The sequence below is a fragment of the Nomascus leucogenys genome, chromosome 14 (genome assembly GCF_006542625.1).
Source record: "Nomascus leucogenys isolate Asia chromosome 14, Asia_NLE_v1, whole genome shotgun sequence".
In the NCBI taxonomy this organism is placed as follows: Eukaryota; Metazoa; Chordata; class Mammalia; order Primates; family Hylobatidae; genus Nomascus; species Nomascus leucogenys.
In genome coordinates, this window is record NC_044394.1 from 60,796,305 (window position 1) to 60,821,530 (window position 25,226).

The following is a 25,226-nucleotide window of genomic DNA, read 5'->3' on the forward strand; positions in this document are numbered from 1 at the left end:
CAGTAAGTTTTTTAAGTGATGATACCTATACATAATAAATTAGCAAAGGAATAACAGATAAACTAGACTGCAAAAGATTTAAAGTAGAACTGAAATAATTTTAAATATTGCACTTTTTTTTGTTGTTGTTTATGTTTTTGAGACAGAGTCTCACTCTGTCACCCAGGCTGGTGTGCAGTGGTGCAATCTCCACTCACTGCAATCTCAGCCTCCCAGATTCAAGTAATTCTCATGCCTTAGCTACACGAGTAGCTGGGACCACAGGCGTGTGCCACCACGCCTGGCTACTTTTTGCATTTTACGTAGAGACGGGTTTTCACATGTTGAACAGGCTGGTCTTTTGCATTTTACGTAGAGACGGGTTTTCACATGTTGAACAGGCTGGTCTGAAACTCCTGGCCTCAGGTGATCTGCCCACCTAGGCCTCCCAAAATTCCGGGATTACAGGCATGAGCCACTGTGCCAAGCCAATATTGTGCTTAAGAAGTTGAGTAATTTTTATGTACATTTTGGGATTGTTAGGCAAATCTAAAAATCAAATAACTAATAAAGTTACAATAATAAATTAATGTTTCCTCTTGAAAATTGGAGAGATGGAGGACATTGTATGATCTCCTCATAGAATACTCATGAAAAATAAGGAACATATCATATGTACAGTGTTTGGCACAGAGCTTGAATAAAATAAACACTGAAATCTTGGCTATTATTATTACTGCTATTGTTATTCTCATGTCGTTCTATAGATACTTTTCTTTTTGGTCTTAGCAATTCTATACCGTGCTTATCTATGGCATTATAGCAAATCCTGCTAAAGTACTCCTAGTATTGATATTTTCTTTTTTTTTTTTCCTATTTTGATAATAGAACCCTTTGAGTTTTATTTGGACATATATTTGCCCAGCTAGACACTACATTTACTATTTTCTCAGCAATTAAGTTCAATTGCCATTTTTTCCTGCCTGTGACTAAGTTCTCAAATAAGAAATATGAGAAAAAAACATATATTTTTTTCTAAGCCATTCCACTAAAATAACTAGGCAGATTTCTCTTTACCCCTTTTCATAAACTGAATCTGAAGGATCATGCTGGTAATTAGCTTGGACCAGGGAGAGCAAGCTAACATTTTAGGACAGTGGTTTATAAAATGTAGTCCCGAGTAGCATCAGCCGATTCCCACTGACACATGGAAGTTTGTTAAGAGTGCAAGTTTTCAGGCCCCATTCCAGGCCAACTGAGTCAGAAACGCCAGGGGTAGATTCAGCAACCTGTTTTGACATGCTCTTCAGAAGATTCTGTTGCATGTAAAGTTTGAGAGTTACTTCTTTAGGGATTAACAGAGCAGCAAGGTAGAAGGCCCCTGAGTCTCTAGACGACTTTATGAAGCAGAGATAACACATATTTTGTATGTTATACAGCAGAGCCACCTCTCCTCCACAGACTGCCCACTCTTACGTGAGAGACAAATTCTATTTTGCTTGAGCCACCAGATTTTTGTGTTCCTTTGTTGCAGCAACTTAGCAGGCACTCTAATTAAAGCTGTAGAGTACCTTTTGACTTCTCAGTTTATAACCAGCCAACTTTAATGGGGAAATAACAAGCAAAATTTTCCTTGAAGAGCTATTAATAATCAAACAGTATTTACAGAGGAGTAGGAAAAATTGACTGGCTTTCAATTAACTGGATCTATTAATCAAAAACACATATAATACATACTCATAAACGCGCAGACACACATTACACATAAATTTTTCATTCACAGAAATATGCTTCTCAGAAGTGAAGTAATTCAGAAGTAAATCACATGCAATCAGAATGATACACAAGGTATACTTAAATAACTTTACAATTATTCATATCTTAGAACTAGAGTTCACATTCTTATTTATTTGATTCAGTGCAACTCAATAAAATACAATAAATATTTCATAAGGGAATATTGTTTCAGAAGTTGTAGAAGGAAGCAGAAAAACAAAGATGATTAAGACATGAAAACTGCCCTAAAGGAGCTTACAGTCTCATGAGAGAATATCAATTGCTTTCCCAGAAGCGCATTAGAAATTACATGCTTCACAACTCCTTTCTAACCCGTTCATATTTTAAAAAATTTATTGTGCGTGTTTAAGGTATACAACACGATGTTATGGGATATATAGAGACAGTGAAATGGTTGCCATAGTGAAGCAAATTAGCATATCCATCATCTCACATAGTTATTCATTTTTGTTTTTGTGGCAAGAGCAGCTGAAATCTACTCATTTAACAGGAATCCCAAATACAATACAATTTTATGACCTATAGTCTTTATGTTGTACATTAGATCTCTAGACTTGTTCATCTTAGGTACCTGCTACTCCCCTCCCCCACAACCCCTAATGACTACTGATTTATTCTCTACATCTGTATATTTCACTTTTTGATTTTTCTTCTAATATTTCACATATAAGTGAGATTATGCAATATTCCTCCTTGTGTGTCCAGCTTATTTAACTGAATATAATATCCTCCAGGTTCATTCATGTTGTGGCAGGATCTCCTTCTTTGTCAAGGCTGAATGATATTCCTATACGTATGTGTGTGTGAGTGTGTGTGTGTGTGTGTGTAAGTGTGTGTATATATATGTGTATATACATATATACATATATTTGTGTATATATGTGTATATACATATATACATATAGATATATACGTATATACATATAGATATATACGTATATATATATAGATATATACGTATATATACATATAGATATATACGTATATATACACATATAGATATATACGTTTATATATACATATAGATATATACGTATATACAGACAGTTGACCCTTGAGCAAAGGGGGGATTAGGGGCACTGATTCCTCTTGCAGTCAAAAATCCACTTCTAGCTTTTGACTCCCTAAAAACTGAACTAATAATACAGTACTGTTGACTGCTTTACCAATAAAATAAATAGTTGATAATACATATTTTGTATATCTATTATATACTGTATTCTCACAATAAAGTAAACTAGAGAAAAGGAAATGTTATTAGAAGATCATAAGGAGGAGAAAACATATTTACTCTTCATTAAAAGGAAGTGGGTCATCATTAACGTTTTCATTATAATCATTTTCACATTGAGGACCTGAGAAGGAGGGATGGCAGAGCCAAAAAGGTGGAGGAAGTGGAAGGGGAGGCAGGAGAGGAAGGCACACTCAGTGTATCTTTTATTGAAAAAAAAGTCTGTGTATAAGTGGACCCTCACAGTTCAAACCCATGTTGTTCAAGGGTCAACTATATGTATATATGCACTTACATATACATATATGTATCTATGTATATCCACTAATATCTATCTCACAGTTTCTTTATTCATTATTCCATCAACAGACACTTTGGTTATTTCTACATCAGAACACAAGAGGGCAGATATTTTTCTAAAATGGTAATTTCATTTCCTTTGGGATTGACCAGAAGAGGAATTGCTGGGTCATAAGGTAGTACTATTTTTAATTTCTTTGGAAACCTCCATACTGTTCTTCATAATGTCTAAACCAATGTATGTCTTTTTACATCTATGTCAAAGTAATATGTAAAAAAAAGTACATTTTACTTAATGTTTTTGGTTAGCTTTTCTTTGATACTAGTGGGGCTAATTTTTTTGCATGTTTATTTCTATATATTATTGTTTAATTTTCATTGAGAAATCATTTACATATGATAAAATGGCTTCATCTTCAGTATATGTTGTTTTCGATATACACTTTTAAGCTGATGTGATACGTGATGATGTGGTATAATGGATTTAAGTGAATTTAGCATAGATTTTGGATCTTTGAAGGCAGCAGATCTTTGAATTCTTGCTCTGGTATTTACTATGTGGCTTTTGACAATATAACCTCTATAAAACTCAGTTTGCCCAACCCTAAGATGGTAGGAATAATACCTACTTCCTTTGATTTTTGTGCAAACTAAAGCCCTTCAGCCAAATTTCTTTAACCAGTTTCTGCCCCTTGATGTCTACATTTCTTCATTTCTCACTCACTCCAATATGTCTCATTCCATCACTACACTGAAATTCTCCCCACCCAGGCCATCCCAGCTCTCCAGGTTGAAAGTCAATGGATATATTTCAGTCTTTATTATATTTAAACTTTCTAAAACACTCTTCACTAGAGTCACACTGCCCTCCAGATTGTGAGAATAAATGGACATATTTCAATCTTTACTGTATTTGAACACTCTACAGCATTCAGAATCTCCTTCTAAAGACTCTTTCCTCTTGAATTTTGTGAGCTTATTATCTTGCTTTTTTTATACATATCTGGATATGCCTTCTTAGTCTTCTTTAATGTCTCCTCTCCCTGCCCTTATAGATTTATGATTTTAGAGTTTTTTCCCCCTTACTTTCTGTCTCTATTTCTCTCTCTCTCTGTCTCTGTCTCTCTCCATAGCTCAGTCTAATCTTAGAAGATGTAACCCATTCCCATAGTTTTAGATAAGTTTATGAAGGTGATTCTTATTCCACATTATTATCTCTAACCCAATCTCTTTTTTGAATTTCAAATATGTAAATCTCACCCAATATGTATAGATTCATTTATTTCCCCTCACAGAGTATTCAAACATGCTCCAAATTAAATATATCTTCTCCCTAAAACCTTTTCATTCATCAGTATTTCCAATTTTATGAAATTGCACCTTAATTTCCTATTTCTTCAAATGCTTACCATTTTCACTCATTCGTCCCCTTATCTTTCAATAGCCAGGCCTTAATGATTTTGTCTCTTGGTGGGACAATGGCAACATACTTGCTAATTTTTCTTCCTATATCTACTCTTAGCCCCATTCTAATTCAATCTCTGCCCTGTAACCAGAAATTCAGATTGAATCCTATGAATTTGTCCTCAAAATTCACTAAGAACGTGTGAGTTCAAATTTTTAACATATAAAAACTAGATAACACTTGAAGTCTCCTGCCCCAATGAATCTGGAGATCATATCACAATTCTATACCCCCTGAGAATCCAAAAATTTTATGATTATTGAAAAGTCCCAATTTGCAGGATGTGTGTATGCTGTCAGAGTCAAGTGGGCTCTAGGTTCTAGCTCTGGCAAGGACTGTCATCTTCTTTACTTCAGGTCACCAACATCTAAAGATTAAGCCTTTAATTAATTTCTACCAAGCATCCTATTTCCCCATTATAGGACATGAGGTTGAGTGTAAGATGTATGTACACAGGTATGTGTGTTTGAAAGAGAGGGAGCAAGAGCAAGATGAAGATTTTCATGAATAAATCTGAGATGTGTGATGTGGATCAAGGTTTATATTGCAGCAAATCAAACTGATGAAAATTGTATATTAGGCTTCTGAATTACCAAAAGTTGTCTCTCCACTTTACACTTGAGGGTTCTCATGACCTTGTTCTCCTATAGTACCCAGCATTTTATCATTTGGTTGATTCTTTGTATCCGATGCCACATTTTATCATGGCACTTGATTTCATGTGGTTACCTTTTCTTCCTTAGGACTGTCTCCAGCACCTTAGGAGACTGCCAAGCCTGTGTGCAGAAGCAGGCAAAAGCTTGGCTGAGGGAAGCTATAAAAGTGACAGTCTGAGGCAGAGTCTTCCAGGTTTCTCAGAGGTCCCCAGCAGGATGGAACATAATTACCCATCACAGCTACTAGGTCAACAACCCTCCCTTTATTGGCTTTTCTTCCTTTTCTGTTTCTCCCTCCTGACTCCCCCACTCTGCTTCCTGAGATCATCTCCCAGAAAAACTCCTGTGTCTAAAAGCATGTCAAAACCTCTGAGAGGAAAAAAAAAAAAAGAGCTATGCTTTTGGGAAATGCAAATTAAGACAGTCTTTGTCCCTTACTACTTCTCCACACCTTTCCTTCTCCTCTCTTACCTTTGAGGCCAGACAGAAAAGAGAAAGAAGAAAAATTACCCAACTTTCTCCCTGTCTCAGGCGGAACAGAACTGCGAACACCTCTGCCTTCAGCGACTCTATTTATATACTAAGTGGCTAATCAAGGGTCTTCTCTGAACAAATATAGTGTTTTCTTTTTCTCCAGAAGACACTTTGGTACTGGTGAGGTAGTGTATCAGTCCATTCTGACTCTGCTCTAAAGAACAACTGAGACAGGGTAGTTTATGAAGAAAGGGGGTTTAGTTGACTCACATTTCTGCAGGTTGTACAGGAGGCATGGCTGTGAGGCCTCAGTATACTTGCAATCATGGTGGAAGGCAAAGGGGAAGCAAACATGTCTTCCCATGGCGGTAGGAGAGAAAGAGCTAAGGGAGAAGTGCTACATACTTTTAAACAACCAGATCTCGTGAGAACTCACTTAAAAGACAGTACTAGGGAGATGGTGCTAAACCATTAGAAACCACCCCCAAGATCCCATCACCTCCCACTAGCCCCTCGCACCCAACCCCAACACTTGGGATCACAATTCAACATGAAATTTGGGTGGGGACACAGAGCCAAACCATATCAGGTAGTATATTATTCACCTCTTTACACATTGTTGAAAAGAGAATTTGTAATATTGCCTTGCCTCCCTTTTTAGATTTGTAAAAAGTGCCTTCTTCTTGTATTTTTATACTCTAGCCAGATACGCTGCTTTAGTTCAGTTCCATTTCAGATTATGTGGCAGATATGCCTGAGTCTCCCTGCTTGGCTAATTCTTACATATTCTTCAAATCTCAGCTTAAATTTTACTTCCCAAGGAGATTATTCGTTGATCTCCTTACTGTACACTTTCATATTATATGACCTTTCATTACCCTCACCGTATTTTTAAATTATTTCTTTCATGCTGGAACATAAACTGCATGAGGAAAAGCTCATGTGTATTCCAGATCCCAGTGCCTGTTACCAAGCAGCCATCCAGTTTAATGGTAATAGATTAATCAATTTGAATTGAATTGAAAGAGACGACTATTAATAGAATTAAGAACATGTTGGATAGTTAGAAAAGTCGTCTTTACTTCGTAGTTTCTGGTGAAATGTGTTTTAAAGATTATATTCCAAAGAAAATTGTAAAACAAAAATGAAATGGGGAAATGGTGATGTTTGTAAAAGAGAGAAAGTAAACTGAATACTGTTAGCAGAAGTAGGGTAAAGGATTTTGTTAGTAGGTTGCCAAATATCAACAATTCTGTCCTCCAAGTGACCGTCTTATTTTTGAATGCACAAAAGCCTGTTTCTCTTTCAATTAGTAGCCTTTTCTCATCTCTCTTTTTGACCAACAGTTTCTTATAAATTTGGACACTATGGGGCCTCAGAAACCAACATTCCAAGTTATAAGACCCTTGTGATAGAGGTTTCCTAGGTGGTCAGACAGAAAAGAGAGAAAAGAAAGAGAATTTATAGTATTTAAAGTTCTGCAAATCCAATTTAACTTCATAAGTAATTTTTCTATACTACCAGTAGTCTTCCTAGCTAGAGCAGTGCTTCATGAAAACTATGCCTTGGGCAAATTATTCTAGAGATTTGAACACTAGCAAATAGCTGAGACGAAAGAAAACTGAATAGAACATTTGTTTTTCTCTGGCTTATAATGAGTGGGTAGTCATCATAAATAATATTCATTTCCTTTAGCCAAATATCTCTTTCATCGAACACATTATATTAATTGCTACTGATATTTTGACTTTGCCACTAAATTCTAAGCATTAACATCACACAGTAGAAAACATTTCCATTTCAATTTTTCAAGGTTATTAGCTTCCTTGTTTCATTTATACACCTTGCGTTCTTCAAAATAACATTTGACTTCTTGTTAATGATTAATTAAGCATTGAAAAATGACCCAAATAAATCTAGAAATAACAGGAAACTTTCTTCCTGGAAAGCAACTATAGAAGTATACCACTGGTGTGCCAGAATTGTGGGAAAGGAAGATAGATGCAAGATACATTGCAAGAGAGGCAAGAATAAACTAAAGGGCTCCTCACTAGTGAATGGATACAAAAATGTCCATAACTATTTTTAAGAATTCTACCAGAAAGGGGATTAGACAAATGGAGTGGTAGCAGGAGGTAAAATGGGATCAAGAGAAGACTCATGCGGCCGGGCACAGTGGCTCATGCCTGTAATCCCAGCACTTTGGGAGGCCGAGGCGGGCAAGTCACGAGGTCAGGAGATCGAGACCATTCTGGTTAACAGGGTGAAACCCCGTCTCTATTAAAAATACAAAAAAATTAGCCGGGCGTGGTGGCGGGCGCCTGTGTAGTCCCAGCTACTCAGGAGGCTGAGGCAGGAAAATGGCGTGAACCCGTGAGGCGGAGCTTGCAGTGAGCCGAGATCGCGCCACTGCACTCCAGGCTAGGCGACACAACGAGACCTAAAAAACAAACAAACAAACAAAAAGAAGGCTCATGCGAACGATCCACTGGTAAAGGATAAAAATGTGATGCAAGAGAGAAAGGGAAATAGTGGGAAAAAAAATGTTTTTGACAAGGGGAAAAAAGGATACAATCTACTGCAATCTACTGTATATGTGGAGAATCTGGACTTCGATAGGCTTATCGGAAGTTCATTCATTGTACATGGGGGAAATCTGAGCGTAGGGCTTGCTAAAAATCAACTTTAGCCTAAAGCTCCCTCCTTATGTATTTTAAGTTGGGCCTAAGGGTTTCTCTGCACAAAGTGAACTATAATCTAAGTGGTAATGTATACCAACTGTAATTTACTCTTGTGCCAATCACCAAGTTTTGGCCAATCAAAGGGAGTCAACTGTTCAAACCATGTTCCCTTAAGGCAAGTGCCAAAGCTGTAACAAATCCGGCTGTTTCTTCTGTACCTCACTTCCATTTTGTTTAAGTCACTTTCCTTTTTCTGTCCATAAATCTTTTCCTACCACGTGGCTGTGCTAGTCTTTCTGAGCCTAGTCTGTCTTGGGAGGCTGCCTGATTTACAAATCCTTTGCTGAATTAGACTATGCTAAATTTAATTTGGTTAAGGTTTTTCTTTTAACAGGTTTCAGGGACCAATAGAGTGGTAATTGTGGTGAGAACTTATAGGGAGTCTTTTCTCATTTCAATTTTCGGTAAATAAAAAGAGAAAAAGCATTGGGTGTTTAAAAAAACGTGGTATGAGGTAATTGAATATGACAGTGGGAAAGTGAAAAAAGGTGGAAAATGTTGGAGAAAGTTAAAATAATGAGATGTGTGTGTGTATAAAGAAAAATAAAACTCAAAAATTATAAAATTAAGTGAATAAAGCAAGGTGCAGAATGATTGCAGAGTATCACAGCACTTATGTAAATTTAAAATATTAATCCAAGTTTATATAAATATGTCTGCAAGGCACATGCAAAAAGATGGACCACAAGAATACCAACCAAAATGTTAGTAGTGATTGACTGACTTAGAGAGCAGCAGAAGAGACCTTGCAGGTGGAGAGAAGGTGAAGGTGCAGGTGGGTGCCTAAGGGGATTTACCTCATGTAAAAAAAAAAAAAACCATTTAACTGAAATGTTTTGTTTCTTTATAAAAGGCTTGCAGCAAAAGTGACAAAGATGAACATCTATTAATTAATAATGATGGCAGAGATTGAAGTATTGAGATATAATCTATAATACATATTTGCTATTTTTTCAAAACAAAATGCATATAAATGGAAAGAAAAGTTAATAGAGATACAGGAAAATCCCCAAATTTTACACTGAATCCTTAATGTTAAAAATATCCAAGGAAAAAAATATGGATTTAGTTTTTAAAAATAATAGAAAACTCTTAATTTATAAAAGTCTTTTCATATATTTATGGTTTCTTCATAATAAAAACCTTTAGTACGTTCTCAGAGTCAAAATAGTACAGATTATGTCTTCTTGGAAAAATGCCAATAAAATGTAAAAAGAACAACCCTGCTAGAACAGCAATTTAAAAATCTAATTATTCAGAAAATTGTAAATATTTCCCCCATAAAAACAAGGTAAATCATAACAAAATTTTGGCGGGAGGGGGAAAACAAATTGTGAATTATAAACTGTCTAAAATATCAACTTAATGCATACAACTCCAGGTTAAAATATTTGTAATAGAGCTATATTTGCATGTAAAAGCATTCTGATGGCCTTCTTATTTTCTGTTTAAATTTTTCTTATTTAAAAAGAATCTTTCAAGTTTTTCCTATTTAAATCTTTAAGAATTTTTTTATTTGAAAGGATAATAAGAAGGCCATTAGTATGCTTTTACCTACAAATATAGCAAGAAGAAAGCAAGGAATGCAGCCAGAGAGAGAGGAAAAATAGAAAAAGAGAAAGGTGGAAGGAAAGACTGGCCTTTTGTCTCAGCTCAGAAAACAAGAAACAATGAAACAAGCTCAAGTATACAGACAAATGTGTTATTATCTTTCCCAGCTAGGCTTAGGAATTCTTAGCCTAGGAAATCCAGCTAGTCCTGTCTCTCAATTATCAATAACAATTACACCTTGATGAATTAGAAACATAGATAGACAGGCTCTATAAGTTATATACATTACAAGTTTCAGCATATCAATATGTTAATAAAAATTGATAAATCTCGATTTAAGCTAATTAAAAATAAAATACCTAAATCATGAATATTAGAAATAAGACTTAAATTATGTTGAAATGTGTGCTCCATGACTGTGAGAATTTTTATTTCATTTGCTACTATATATCCAGACCTCAGATCAGTCTTGGGAGATAATAGGCCTCAATATATCTTTGTTGGATTATTGTAGATTAGATTTTTAAATATGATAGAAAACTAATGTCAATTATTTACTATAAAAATCTAGAGGTAAAGTGTAACATTTTAGGGATATATAAGTTCTCAAAGGATATAAAAGCATAAAAAACTATAAAGGGAAAATTATTTTAAAATCATTGACTCAATAAAAAGAATTGGACTGAGAAGATTTTAGGGTCTCTTTTTTCATAAACTTTCAGGAAACACGAACTTTCCTTCCTTTATGTATGGCTACAGAGTTTTGAAAGCAATGGAAGGATTTCCAAGTTATGTTACAAAAGTAACATAATCTTGATACCAAACTCTGAAAAATAATGCATAAACATGTGAGAGTAGATGTCAATCTTAATGTTGTAAATAAATGCAGTTTTTCCAAATGAATCTTAGGTTTTTAATTGTAAAAGAGGAATTGAAATAAAAAGAATACTTGAAAAATGGACAATTCCTTAATACCTCTCTTGAGAAAATGTGTTCAACATCTTAAAGCTATTATGATCCTTTATGTAAAACTGATTGGCAAGTAAAGGAAAGGTAGTCATTGTGTCTTTCTGCCTTTGTGTGTCTGTCTCTCCTTTCTCATCTCTCTCTTCCTTTCTTTCTGTGTGTGTCTGTTTGTGTGAGATAAGTGATGGTAGTCTGCACCAAGGACTTAAGCCTGCATCTGTGTTTCTTTTAGTCTCTATTTGAAAGAGCAACCTATATCACTAAGGATATGAAGCCTTGTTAGTCCTCTGCTCATTGACATTGAATAAAGATGTCCCATCAACAACAGCTACCATATTACCTACTGACTGTCCACAGCATTGACATATTGCTGGAGTCTTGTGGACAAGCAATATCTCAGTGCCTTAGGGTGTTAATGAGCCTCCTAAGCCAACTTAGAGGGTTGATGGTTGATATGGTTTTGCTCTGTGTCCTCACCTAAATCTCATCTCAAATTGTAATCCCCACTTGTTGAGGGAGAGACCTGGTGGGAGGTGATTGGATCATGGGCAGTTTTCCCTGTGCTGTTCTTATGATAGTGAGAGAGTTCTCACAAGATCCGATGGTTTAAAAGTGGAAGTTTTCCCTGTGTGTGTGCTCTCTCTCTCTCTCCCTCTCTCTCTCTCTCTCGGTCTCTCTCCTGCCACCATGTAAGATGTGACTTGCTTCCCCTTCCATCATGATTGTAAGTTTCCTGAGGCCTCCCCAGCCATGTGGAACTGTGAGTCAATTAAACCTCTTTTGTTTATAAATTACCCAGTCTCATATAGTATCTTTACAGCAGTATGAAAACAGACTAATACAGGAAATTGGTTCCAGGAGTGGGGTACTACTATAAAGATAACCTGAAAACGTGGATATGACTTTGGAAGTGGGTAACCAGCAGGGAACAAGTTGGAGAACTCAGAACACAGGAAGATGAGAGAAAGTTTGGAATTCCCAGAGACTTTTTGAATGGTTTTGACCAAAATGCTGATACTGATATTGACAATGAAGTCCAGGCTGAGGTGGTTTCAGATGGAGATGAGGAACTTATTGGGAATGGGAGTAAAGGTCACTCATGCTATGCTCTAGCAAAGAGACTGGCAGCATTTTGCCCCTGCCCTGGAGATACATGAACTTTGAACTTGAGAGAGATGATTTAGGGTATCTGGCAGAAGAAACTTTAAGCAGCAAAGCATTCAAGAGATAAACTGGATGATTCTGAGAGTGTTCAGTCATATGCATTCACAAAAGAGATGGTTTGAAATTGGAACTTATGTTTAAAAGGGAAGCAGAACATAAAAATGTGGAAAATTTGCAGCCTAACCATGTGGTGGAAAAGAAAAAACCAATTTCTGTTTGAGGAATTCAAGCTGGCTGCAGAAATTTGCATAAGTAACAAGAAGAAGAATGTTAATAGCCAAGACAATAGGGAAAATGTCTCCAGGTCCTGTCAGAGACCTTCCTGGCAACCCCTCCCATCACAGGCCTGGAGGCCTAGGAGAGAAAAATGGGCCAGGCCCAGGGCCCTGCTGCTCTGTGCAGCCCTGGGACATGGCACCCTGCATCCCAGCTGCTCCAGCTCCAGTTGTGGCTAAAAAGGGCCAAGGTACACCTCAGGCCATTGCTTCAGAGGGTGTAAGCCCCAAGCCTTGGTGGTTTCCACATGGTGTTGGGCCTGTGAGTGTGCAGAAGACAAGAGTTGAGGTTTGGGAACCTCCACCTAGATTTCAGAGGATGTATAGAAACACATGGATGTCCAGGCAGAAGTCTGCTGCAGGGACAGAGCCCTCATGGAGAACCTATCCTAGGGCAGTGCAAAGGAGAAATGTAAGGTTGAAGTCCCCACACAGAGTCTCCACTGGGGCACCACCTAGTGGAGCTGTGAGTAGAGGGCCATCCTTCTCCAGACCCCAGAATGGTAGATCCACTGACAGCTTGCATGTGTGCCTGGAAAGGCCACAGGCACTCAATGCCAACCCATGAAAGCAGCCACATGGGCCATACCATGCATAGCGGCAGAGCTGCCCAATGCCTTGGGAGCTCACTGTTTGCATCAGCGTGTCCTGGAATTGAGACATGGAGTCAAAGGAGATTATTTTGGAGCTTGAAGATTTAATAAGTTCCCTGACAATAAGTTTTCTGACTTGCATGAGGTCTGTGGCCCCTTGGTTTTGGGCAGTTTCTCCCATTTGGAATGTTAACATTTACCAAATGCTGTACCTCCATTGTATTTTAGAGTTAACTAACTTGTTTTTAATTTTACAGGCCCATAGGATGAAGGGACTTGCCTTGTCTCAGATGAGACATTAGACTTGGACTTTTGAGTTAATGCTGGAATGACAAGACTTTGTGGGACTATTGGGAAGGCATGATTGGTTTTAAAATGTGAAAAGGGCATGAGACATGGGAGGGGCCAGGGGCAGAATGATATGGTTTGGCTCTGTGTCCTCACTCAAATTTCATCTTGAATTGTAATCCCCCCATGTTGAGGGAGGAACCCAGTAGGAGATGATTGGATACACTGGTGGTGCAGAAAGAAAAGCTCTTTCCACCCCCACTCCACATATGTTCTTCCAGGTTACTAAACAGATCCAGCTTGAGATCACACCCAAGACAGGACAATGTTGAAGGACACACATGGTAGAGAAAAGAATAATATTTAAGATGCTGGTTCAGAAAATGTCATTTCAAATTCTGGTGCTGCTACTTGCTAGATGTATGTGATCTTAAAGACATTGTGTTTATTTCATTTTATTAGCACCATGCTCTAACCAACTGAGCTATTTCTCTCCCATTCTAGATTAAATATTGGCATTCATTTCTACTTTTGATTTTTAATCTAAAATAGGAAAAAAACAGTGTTGTTTTTAGGACTGAGTTAATATATTTAAGTGCTTAGAATAGGAAGTTCTCCTAAAATGTTAACTAAAACCTTATTGTATTTTTGTTATTAACAGTATAATACACAGAGTACTCTCCATGGCTTTACTTACCCTCTCAATTCCTGGATATATTTATTTCTGAATGATCATAATGTAGAGGTAAAAGAGGTAATTTATGTATAGGTTTCCCGTTTCCTTCTATGTCTATCTCTTATCTTCAACCAGCATCTCTTAATGGTATTATTGAGTTTCTGCTGGAATTCTCCACTTCTTAAGAAAACACTTTTTTTACCACAAAGATATTTTTTGGTTTCTTCCTTTACCTTCCTTGGTCTTTGGTTTCTTCCTTCACCTTGGTTTTACTTGCAGAAATCCTGCAAAGATTTTTGAAAAATCATGTCATTTATTTAACAAATATTTAGTGTATCTACTATATAGCTGGTATGAGAGACAATGACAGCCGCAATGACAAAATATGGTTTTGTCCTCATGAGACTTTTGCTACAGTATAATAAACTGGTTAACAAGTATACAAACAAGATTTACTAATTGTATGAGTAATATTGGTATGATACATGATAGATTGCTACTAGGGTAAAGGATTGGGTTTTTTAATTGAGATAAGGTGGTCAGAGAAAGCCTCTTAAAGAGGTAAGGTTTCATTTGAGAACTGTATGTCAGAAGAGTAGTCCAGATTGCAAAAGTAGATTATCAACACTTGTAGATTGTCAAGGTGAGAAAGAGTTGGGCATGCTGTAGAAGCCAAGGCTGGTATAAATTCAGTCCAGTGAACAAACAGAAAATGGATCCACCTGCGGTAAGGAGATGGATGAATCAAGTCCATAGGGCCCTGTAGTCACCTTTAAGAAGTTAGATGCTATTATCAGTGTGATGAGAAGTCATTGCAGGATTTAAAATATTGATGTGATGTCATTCAATTTATATTTCAAAGAGTTAACACTGGACATTTTATGGTAAGTAGGTTATAGTTTAACATGTTTAGGTATCTACAGTTGTAGTCCTGGGAGAGAAGAGATGGTGGTTTAGACGGATACGATAGTACTGGTGAGGGAAAGAATTGGATTTTCGACACATCTGTTGAAGTACTAAGATTTAACAGTGGATTGGATGATGGGCAGAGAAAAAAAATTACTCTTTCTTATAAGATCTCTTGCTGTGCCAAGTCAATGGATGGAGATATAATTTGGAGCAATAAGAAGGATTAGAAAGGAGGATGTCTTCTGAAGAAAAAGAAATATTTAAAATTTGGACATGTTAACTTTGAGATTGTTAGCAAACATTTGTGCCAAATTATATTATTATTCTCAATTATTTGCTGGCACTCTCTGTGGAAGATTATGTTCTCCTGTCACACTGATATCAGGCTTGACCACATGATTTTCCTGGCCTGATGAAATGTGAGTAGAAGTGACACATGCCACCCCTGGTAAAAGTTTTAAGAGTCGTTGTGTAATCTTCACATTCTTCTTTTCCCTCTGCCATGAAACCTTCAATCTGGATTCAAGGGTGAAAAAGACACATGGATCAGGAATCTTCAGCTCACAAAGAGCCAATATATCATGAGGGCATAAATAAGCCTTTGGTGTAATGTGTTAAGATTTGGGAGTTGTTAGTTACTGTATCATAACTTAGCCTAAGTCAAAAAATACAATGTCTAAGTGGATATGTTATGTAGGTGGTTGAAAAGACAAGCTTTGGGCTTAAGGAAGGTGTCAGGTTTAGATTTGTGGATTTGGAATTCATCAGTAAATAGATTTTATGTAAAGCCAAGGGATCGGATAAAATCATATCAGAAATGTGTGTCCATGAAGAAGTGAATAAGGAGGAACTAAGTCCAGTGATACTTTGACATTGAAGATTTAAAGAAGAGAAGTAGCTGCAAAGAAGACTGAAAAGAACATGGCAAGTGAGCAAGCAAGAAGGGGAGGAGTCCTTTGTATCTAAAACTGCAGAATAGATGAACTAGAAAAGAAAGATTCCAGACCTTGAGTCTAGAATCATGGAAGAGCTTTGTGACGTTGACAGGCTCAATTTCATTTGAGATATAGAAGCAGATTTAGACTGGAGTTGGCTGAATGTGTGATACAGATTTCTTCTATTTTTATATATATTTTTGTCATTTCACTTAGGATTTAGGAGATGATAGATAGATAGATAGATAGATAGATAGATAGATAGATAGATAGATAGATGATAGATAGATAGATAATGTTCAGGCCTTCACTTAAATTTACCATAAATGAAGAAATTCTAGATGTTTTATCCAGGTAGCATAATAACCTTTTGGAAGCTCTATTTGCCAAAATTCTATATATGTATATTTCTAAATAATAATGGCCATTAGTTTGGGATTAATTTTTTTTCTTCTTTTTTCCTCCAAAATGCTGTTACTTCTTGGGACGTTAAAGGTTAAGTGAGTCTCCATTAATTCCCTTAGATTCACTCCTTTCATATAGAAATATTGTTTTAGATATTTCCAGACTTGTACTTGAAGTAAAACTACAATTTCAGAAAAATCTCATTATGTGGGATATGTCCATCAAACTATTTTCTTGTCATTGAGTACTCCATAAACATACTTAATGGGCAACATTGTAGTAGCAGTGGAAAACCTAGCACAAAACTGGCTATATTTATGCAGTTACCTTGCAAAAATGTTTTCTATTAGATTTCTCTCTTTTTGAAGAAAAAGCTAAAAAAAAATCCCTATTACTATTTGCAGTGTAGTCTTTGCTGATAATATTGTCCCTACCTTGAATATCTCTCTCAATTGGTAAATTAGTCCAAATGGAATTTTCATGTCTTCTATAGTAACACATTCCTTTATGACATTTCTGACAAAAGCTTTGCAGGATATTGTGTTATAGATTCCTAGTTGAGGAGACAATAGAGGCACAGAAAGCAATAACAAACACACCTCCAGTAGAAGATAATGGCTTAAAAAGTGTGCTATATTCTTTTGAATAGAGATTATGTGTGCAAATACTGCAGTTCAGATGGCAGAATCAGAAATAACTGCAATTGGGGACAACAGAAGTAAGATGATTTTGCAAACAAACAGAAAACTTAACAAGAAATGATTATTTTTTTAAATTTTTTTTATTATACTTTAGGTTTTAGGGTACATGTGCACAATGTGCAGGTTTGTTACATATGTATCCATGTGCCATGTTGATTTCCTGCACCCATTAACTCGTCATTTAGCATTAGGTATATCTCCTAATGCTGTCCCTCCCCCCTCCCCCAACCCCACAACAGTGCCCGGAGTGTGATGTTCCCCTTCCTGTGTCCATGAGTTCTCATTGTTCAATTCCCACCTATGAGTGAGAACATGCAGTGTTTGGTTTTTTGTCCTTGCGATAGTTTACTGAGAATGATGTTTTCCAGTTTCATCCATGTCCCTACAAAGGACATGAACTCATCATTTTTTATGGCCGCATAGTATTCCATGGTGTATATGTGCCACATTTTCTTAATCCAGTCTATCGTTGTTGGACATTTGGGTTAGTTCCAACTCTTTGCTATTGTGAATAGTGCCGCAATAAACATACGTGTGCATGTGTCTTTATAGCAGCATGATTTATAGTCCTTTGGGTATATACCCAGTAATGGGATGGCTGGGTCAAATGGTATTTCTAGTTCTAGATCCCTGAGGAATCGCCACACTGACTTCCACAATGGTTGAACGAGTTTACAGTCCCACCAACAGTGTAAAAGTGTTCCTATTTCTCCACATCCTCTCCAGCACCTGTTGTTTCCTGATTTTTTAATGATGGCCATTCTAACTGGTGTGAGATGGTATCTCACTGTGGTTTTGATTTGCATAAGAAATGATTATTTTTATGGAAGATGGGGATCACAGTGGATAAAACCTATCATGTAAACATTGAAGGTGCTGATTGAAATAATACCCTGATATTATTTCTTCCAAATGTTTCCAGGGAATTGCAAAGTTTATGGGTCATGAAAATTGTTGAAACCAACACCTCAATTATAAAGCAATCTCAGTGGTATAGGAAAGTCAAGAGCCTAAACTCGTATCAGAAAACCACCAAAATGCCTTACAAATGTTACAAGCATTATCGATTCAGCCTGCAAGTGCTGATTACAACCCTACTGTGTGACTATCAGTATGCTAGGTGCTGAAACAGCTGACAAGTCAAAGATGATTTTTCTCAAGAACTTCACAACCTGGTGGGTGATGAGCAACAGATATGTTAATATAATTACAAATATTGAATCAGGAATAGGTAGTAAATTTAAGTAGATAAATTAAGTAGTAAATTTAAATAGGTAATAAATTTAAATATCCATGCAAGAAATTTAAACATTGTTAGAAAGCTGCTTTTCCTCTGTGATGATGTCTATGATAGACATGAATGCAGACTTATGCAATTGCAGAAAAGAGAGTAAAAAAACAAGTATCTGGAACATTTAGGGATGGGGCTTCATAGAGGTAATAGTTTTCACACATACAAATAAGGCAAGAAAGAGCATTCTTTGACTTTTTTCCACAGAAAGAGATATAATTGAAAAACAATTAGTTGCATATATTTTGATCTTCCATCTGGTAAGTTCTGATATATTTATGTCACCACATTCAAGATAATAAACACTTCCATTACCACCAAAGTGTCCTTGTGCCCCTTGGCAATCTGTCTTTTCCTCCTCACCCCACTCCTAGACAATCACTGATTGGCTCACTGTCAACATGGGTTAGTTGCATTCTTCAAAATTTTATATAAATGACATCATACAGTGTGCACTCTTTCACTCAGCATGATTTTGAGACTTATTTATGCCATTGTATGTATCAATAGTGTGTTCCTTTTTGTAGCTAAGTAGTAATTAAATAGTAAGTCCATTACGGATATACCATAATTTGTTAATTATTCATCCATCGAAAGACATTTGAGTTGTTTCCCAAAATGTAGCCAAATTGCTATGGCCATTCTTGTACAAATCTTTTTGTGGAAATATATATATGTATTTATTTATATACATATATATATTTTTATCTTGAGTAAGCAACTAGAAGTGTAATGGATGGGTGGTATAGAGTATGTATGTTTAGCTTATTATGAAACCAGCATAGCAAAAGTAGCTGTACAATTTTGTCTTTCTACCAGCAGTGTAAGTGCATTCCAGTTACTCCACAACCTTGCCAACACTATGTCAACTTTTTCATTCCAATGGGTGTATATCATGCAGTTTTAATTTGCATTTTCCTAATTATTTCTAATGTTCAGTATCTTCTCAAGTGCTTATTGATCATTTTTATACTTTTATAAAATGTATTCTGAAATCATTTGCTTGTTTTTGATGAGTTCTTCGTTTTCTTAACATCGATTTGTAATGTTCCTTTAAGGACCCTGAACACAAGTCGTTTGGTTGACATACGTGTCGTTTATTCTTTGATGTTTATTAAAACCATGTGATGAAAGTCAGAAAAAGAGTTGAGGGAAAATAGTAAATCTAGAAGTAGCTGGTTTAAAGTTGATGCTATGGAATAGCTTCATGAAAAAATAGTCTCTAAGGAGAGAAAATACAAAGGTGAATGTAGGTGTGATGGTTAATATTGAGTGTCAAGTTCATTGGACTAAAGGATGCAAAATATTGCTCCTTGGTGTGTCTGTGAGGGTGTTGCCAAAGGAAATTAACATTTGAGTCAGTGGCCTGGGAGAGGCAGACCCAGCCTCAATCTAATTAGCTACCAGTGCAGCTAAAATAAAGCAGGAAAGAGAAGATGGAAGAGCAGACTTACTGAGACTTCCGGCCTCCGTCTTTCTCTCGTGCTGGATACTTCCTGCCCTCAAACATCATATTCCAAGTTCTTCACCTGACTCTTGGAGTTACATGAGTGCTTTGCCTGGGACTCCCGGGCCTTTGGCCACAGACTAAAGGCTGCACTGTCGGCTTCCCTACTTTTGAGGTTTTGTGATTCAGACTGATCTACCACTGGCCTCCTTGCTCTTCAACTTGCACACAGTCTATTGTGGGACTTTATTCTGTGATCGTGTGAGTCAATCCTCCTTAATAAACTCCCTTTCATATATACATGTATCCCGTTAGTTCTGTCCCTCTAGAGAGCCCTAATACAGTAAGAGATTACATGGGATGAATCAGAAAATCATAAAACATGGAAAGGGTCCTTAGACAAAAATATTTGTTTCTTTCTCTCCTCTTCAAGGCCTAGCTCTGTGTGTGTGTGTAACATACACACACATGCACACGTTAAACACCAGTTAAACATACATCCTTCCCTACAATCCTCTTTTTTCCTGTTTATCAGTTTCAATTCCATTATTATTTAAAACAATTGGTATTATATATTTCTGTCTTACTCCTTGGACAAATCTCAATATAGTTTATCCAAACTATCTGTCTTTTCTGAACCTACAGGAGAGAAGCTGGAGTTTGAAGGAGAAAAACCACACAGCTAGTTATGTTTTAAATACATGACTGCAAATTGAAAATTCGCTATTGTTGGAAATCTATCACTTTCCCCTGGTGATTTTTGATACCACACTTTGTAAAAAAATATATATGAAGGCATCTTCTGTCATCTCATAGCTTCTAGACACCTCTCAACACCTTGCTGAACTAAATACTTCATTACAATAATGCATTTCTGCTTAATGGTTTCCTATATAGGAAAATAGTCCTATATTTATTTTTAAAAATAAATGTTAGTGCAAGCTTAGAAAGAATATGCATCCTACAGAAATTTAAAGCAGGATTCTATATATATCTCAGAGTTTAATTTTCCACTAGAGATGTTCAAACGTTTTTTCTCCTTACTGATTATTTTTGTCTGTGTGTGCTATCAACTAATAAGAGAGGTGTGTTATGTCTCACTGTGGTTGTGAATTTGACAATTCCTCTGTAGATCTGTCAGTTATTGCTTTATATTTTGAGGCCACATAATTACGTACTTACAGATTCAGGATTGCTGTATCTTCTTGGTGAATTTATCCTTTTATCATTGTCATGTGATTTATACTAAGACCTTTTGCTTTAATATCTATCAGGTATACTATTAATATAGCTACAGAATGTCCACATGCAAGTGTTTCTCTGAACATCTTCACTGCCTATCATTATTAAAGGACAATTTGCTTCATATAAATATTAGTTTCACAGTTCTCTTTCAGCACATTGGCCACCTTTTTCTCTGTATTCCTGACTTTATTGCTCTGGATAAGTCATGGGTCAATTTAACTGTAGTTTTTTTTGTTTCTTTTTTTTTTTGAAGGAACTCTGCTGTAATTTTCTGACCACTTTTAAGATTGTTCTCTTTGTCTTTGGTTTGCTACAGTTTCTGGATGATGAGTCTAGATGTAGATTTCTTTTAAATTTTTATGCAGCAAATATATATATACTGGAGTGATATGCATCTATCTATTCTTCCAGAGCTATGCTATTATTCTGGGACTACTTGAACTCCTTTTGAGGGTCCAGGTTTTCTGAGACACTCAGATTTGGTGCTCTAACTTAACAAGCACATGACTAAATCTTTGGTTCCCATTTTTCCATCCTAGTATCCACATTTGTCCCCAAGACAACCTCAGATTTCAAGTGTGCTTGCCACTTATCATTCCCATTTGATCTGTCCATTTGGTGAGGTAAAGCTTTCTTCACATCTTTACATGCCTTAAATGGATTAAAATATGTTTGGTGTATCATGTATCATATATAGGATAAAATGTTGGTTTAGGTTAGTCTCTACACATTCAGACTTCTATACAACAAATAGGAGTGCCACATTCACTTTTCAAATTAGTCCAGCTATGCTTCCATAACTGCCACACCACTCCAAATACATTTTTTTGTTTTTGTCTTCCTTCCTTCCTTCCTTCCTTCCTTCCTTCCTTCCTTCCTTCCTTCCTTCCTCTCTTTTCCTTCTTCCTTCCTTCCTTCCTTCCTTCCTTCCTTCCTTCCTTCCTTTCTCTTCTTTCTTTCTTTCTTTCTTTCTTTCTTTCTTTCTTTCTTTCTTTCTTTCTTTCTTTCTTTCTTTCTTTCTTCTTTCCTTTTTTTTTCAAGGTCTCACTCTGTTGCCCAGGTTGGAATGCACTGGCATGATTATGGTTCACTGCAGCCTCTACCTCCTGGGCTCAAGTGTTTCTCCCAACTCAGCCACCTCCCAAGTACTTGGGACCACAGACACATGACACCATGTCTGTCTGTCTGTCTATCTATTATCTATCTATCTATCTATCTATCTATCTATCTATCTATCATCTATCTATCTATCTATCAAGACAGGGCTGCACTATGTTGCCCAGGCTGATGTCAAATTCATGGGCTGAAGTGAAAGTGCTGGAATTATGGGCATGAGCTGCCACACCCAGCCTATACTCCACCTATTTTTATCAGTGTCTCCAATTACCTTCATGTTGCCAAACCAAGGAAAATTTATTTGACTTTATTTTCTTTAAAGAGCTTGCAGCATTTAACAGAGTTGAACATCACGTGGGGGATGTGTGTGTGTATGTGTGTGTGAGAGAGAGTTAATTCTATTAAATGTCCTCTTTTGGAAATGCTCTTTATTTTCCTCTTACTTTCTGGATTTTTTTTTTTATGTCTTTTCTGCTACTTCATCACCTTTACATGTTGAGGGTGTCCCTGGTTCAAGTATTATTCTCCTCTTCTTCCCCTCTTCTCACCTCTCCTCTTCTCTGCTATTTCCTTTAATATTCTTTATTCCAGAAATGTAATTAGTTATACTTTGAACATGTTACTTCTCTTTGTCTCAGAATGCTCATCAATAAAACTGAAATGATACGAGTAGCCCACTCCACAGGGTTGCTGGAAGAATTGAGTTAACACAAGTAAAGTGCTTTAAAAATGCCTGGCTTATAATAAGTATTTGGCAAATATTTTACTACTTTTCTCTTTTCTTTGTACATTCCCTGAATGATAGGATATAATTACACCATGATTATATCATGTAATCATGCCATGTAATTACCATTTTTGTCATACTTAAGATGATTTTCAGCCTTATGTCTATCAGTTGTGATCACTCTACTAAGCAGTAAACCCACATATACAGCTGCCTACTTCACATTTCACTTTGCTGTCCAATGAACACTACAAATTTAACATATATACAGAAAAACTTTAATGTTCCAAGTTCCAGTGCTAAACAAACAGCATTATTCATTTTTCCTGACTTGGTAAATGATGTCTCTACCCGTCCTTTTATAAGTCAGAAACACAAAGACATTTTTCTTGCCATCCTTTTTTTTCACATACACAACACTTAACTCATTAGAAAATCTTGTCAGAATTCTAACTGTAAAAGGTATCTTAAATGTATCCATTTCTTTTAATGTCCATTGCTCTCACCATCATGCAAACATCACCAATTCTTAACCAGAATATAACCACTATTAGTCTATTCATTCACTGTTCTGTCCTACTCCTCAAATTTCATACAATTGTCAAAGTGATGTTTTATTATTACACATTCCTCATATCCTTCCTTTAAAACAAACCCCTTGATTGGATTATAATCAGATTTAGATTAAAATTAGAAGCCTTTGCTGTACCCTACATGACATTCCCTATCTCTCAAAAATCATTTCAAGTCATTTTACTTATTCCTGGCATTCATTGCACTTCAGATATCATGGCTTTTAGTTCTTCAAGCATGTCATGCACTTTCTCAGTGTAGGGGGAGAGTTTACATATGCCATTCTTGCTGAATGAAATGATTCTCTCCTAATTCTTCATCTGATGAACTCTGACTCAGCCTTTGTGTCACAGCTTAAATGTCACTTCTGATAACTCTTTCTTGACTACCTGATATAAATTGGGGGCCCCTGTAATTCCATCAAGACGTTGAATTTTTTTCCTTTACAGCACTTATCAAATTTGCAATTTGATAAGTAAAAGTTGTAATTTCATATTTATTTGTATGTTGTTTAATGACTCTCTCCCATATAAGCTATGGAAAAAGCTTGAAAAATCATAGATGACAAGTAGCTGGAAACAAAGTGACAGAAATTTAATGTGAAGAGAGGTGAATGGAGCAGATGTAACTGTAGTGTGTTTTCTTGAAGTAGAGAAGAAGCCAACTAATGGGAGAGAAAAAAATGAATTCGAAGTTGTCATGAAGAAAACCTCTTTTGAAATAAAGCAAAAATATTAATCTGAAGAAGAAAAGAGTATTGAGTGCTTGAAAAAAAATAATCTGGAATGATCAACATTAATACATGGCAAATTATTAAATTTCTAGAGCAAGAGAGAAATGCTCACATGTTCAGGTACAAAGACACATAATCTGTAAGGGTGAAGGGTTTTGACTGATACAGATTTCTCTACTGCGAGATAAAGTCCCAAAGAGAAAAAAATGATGCATGTACAATTGTGCAGAAAATAAATGTGACTCAATAATAATACATCCAGTCGATATGAGTTTCAAGTATGAGGGCAATGGAGAGACAGCCTCAAACGTCAGAACTCAGGGAAGTAACATTCGGTCACTCATCTTGGAAAATCTTCCCAGTGGCCAAATGCAGCTGATTCAGTGTTAAATCAGAATGCTGAGACCTGAAAATGGGAATGGCAGCAAGGAGAATGATGGTGAGCACTTAACTAATTTACACACAGACTTAAGACTAAGCACATGTGGGAATTAAGATTATGGAACAAAATATAATTGTATTATATCTTGACAGTGTAAAAATAGTAATGTAATAATAATTTTTGGCAGGAGGGGAGGAGAGGTGAGAGGAAGTTATGTGAGTACCAATTATCTCATCTTTCATGGTACTTAGTCAACAAATACTTGCATCTAAAAATGGTACTATAAAGTTGCTGTCTTCAGGACCCTATTTTTGAGAGGTAGGGAATGTCTTCAGGAGTATTACACTCCAGTGAATAAAGACAGAAAGCACTATGAAGATGTAAATAAATAATCCTTTTAGTGATAAATGCCTTAAAGGAATTAAATCAGGATAATGAGATAGCAACAAACATGGGAAGTAAGAGATAAATTGGAGTGTTTGAGAAGGCTTCTATGAGAAACCGATTTTCTTTGTAAATGTCTAATGTACTGTTAGAAAAAAGTAACTTCACTCTCCTAATGTTTTAAAAACATCTTCCCAATTTTTTTTTTTTTTTTTTTTTTTT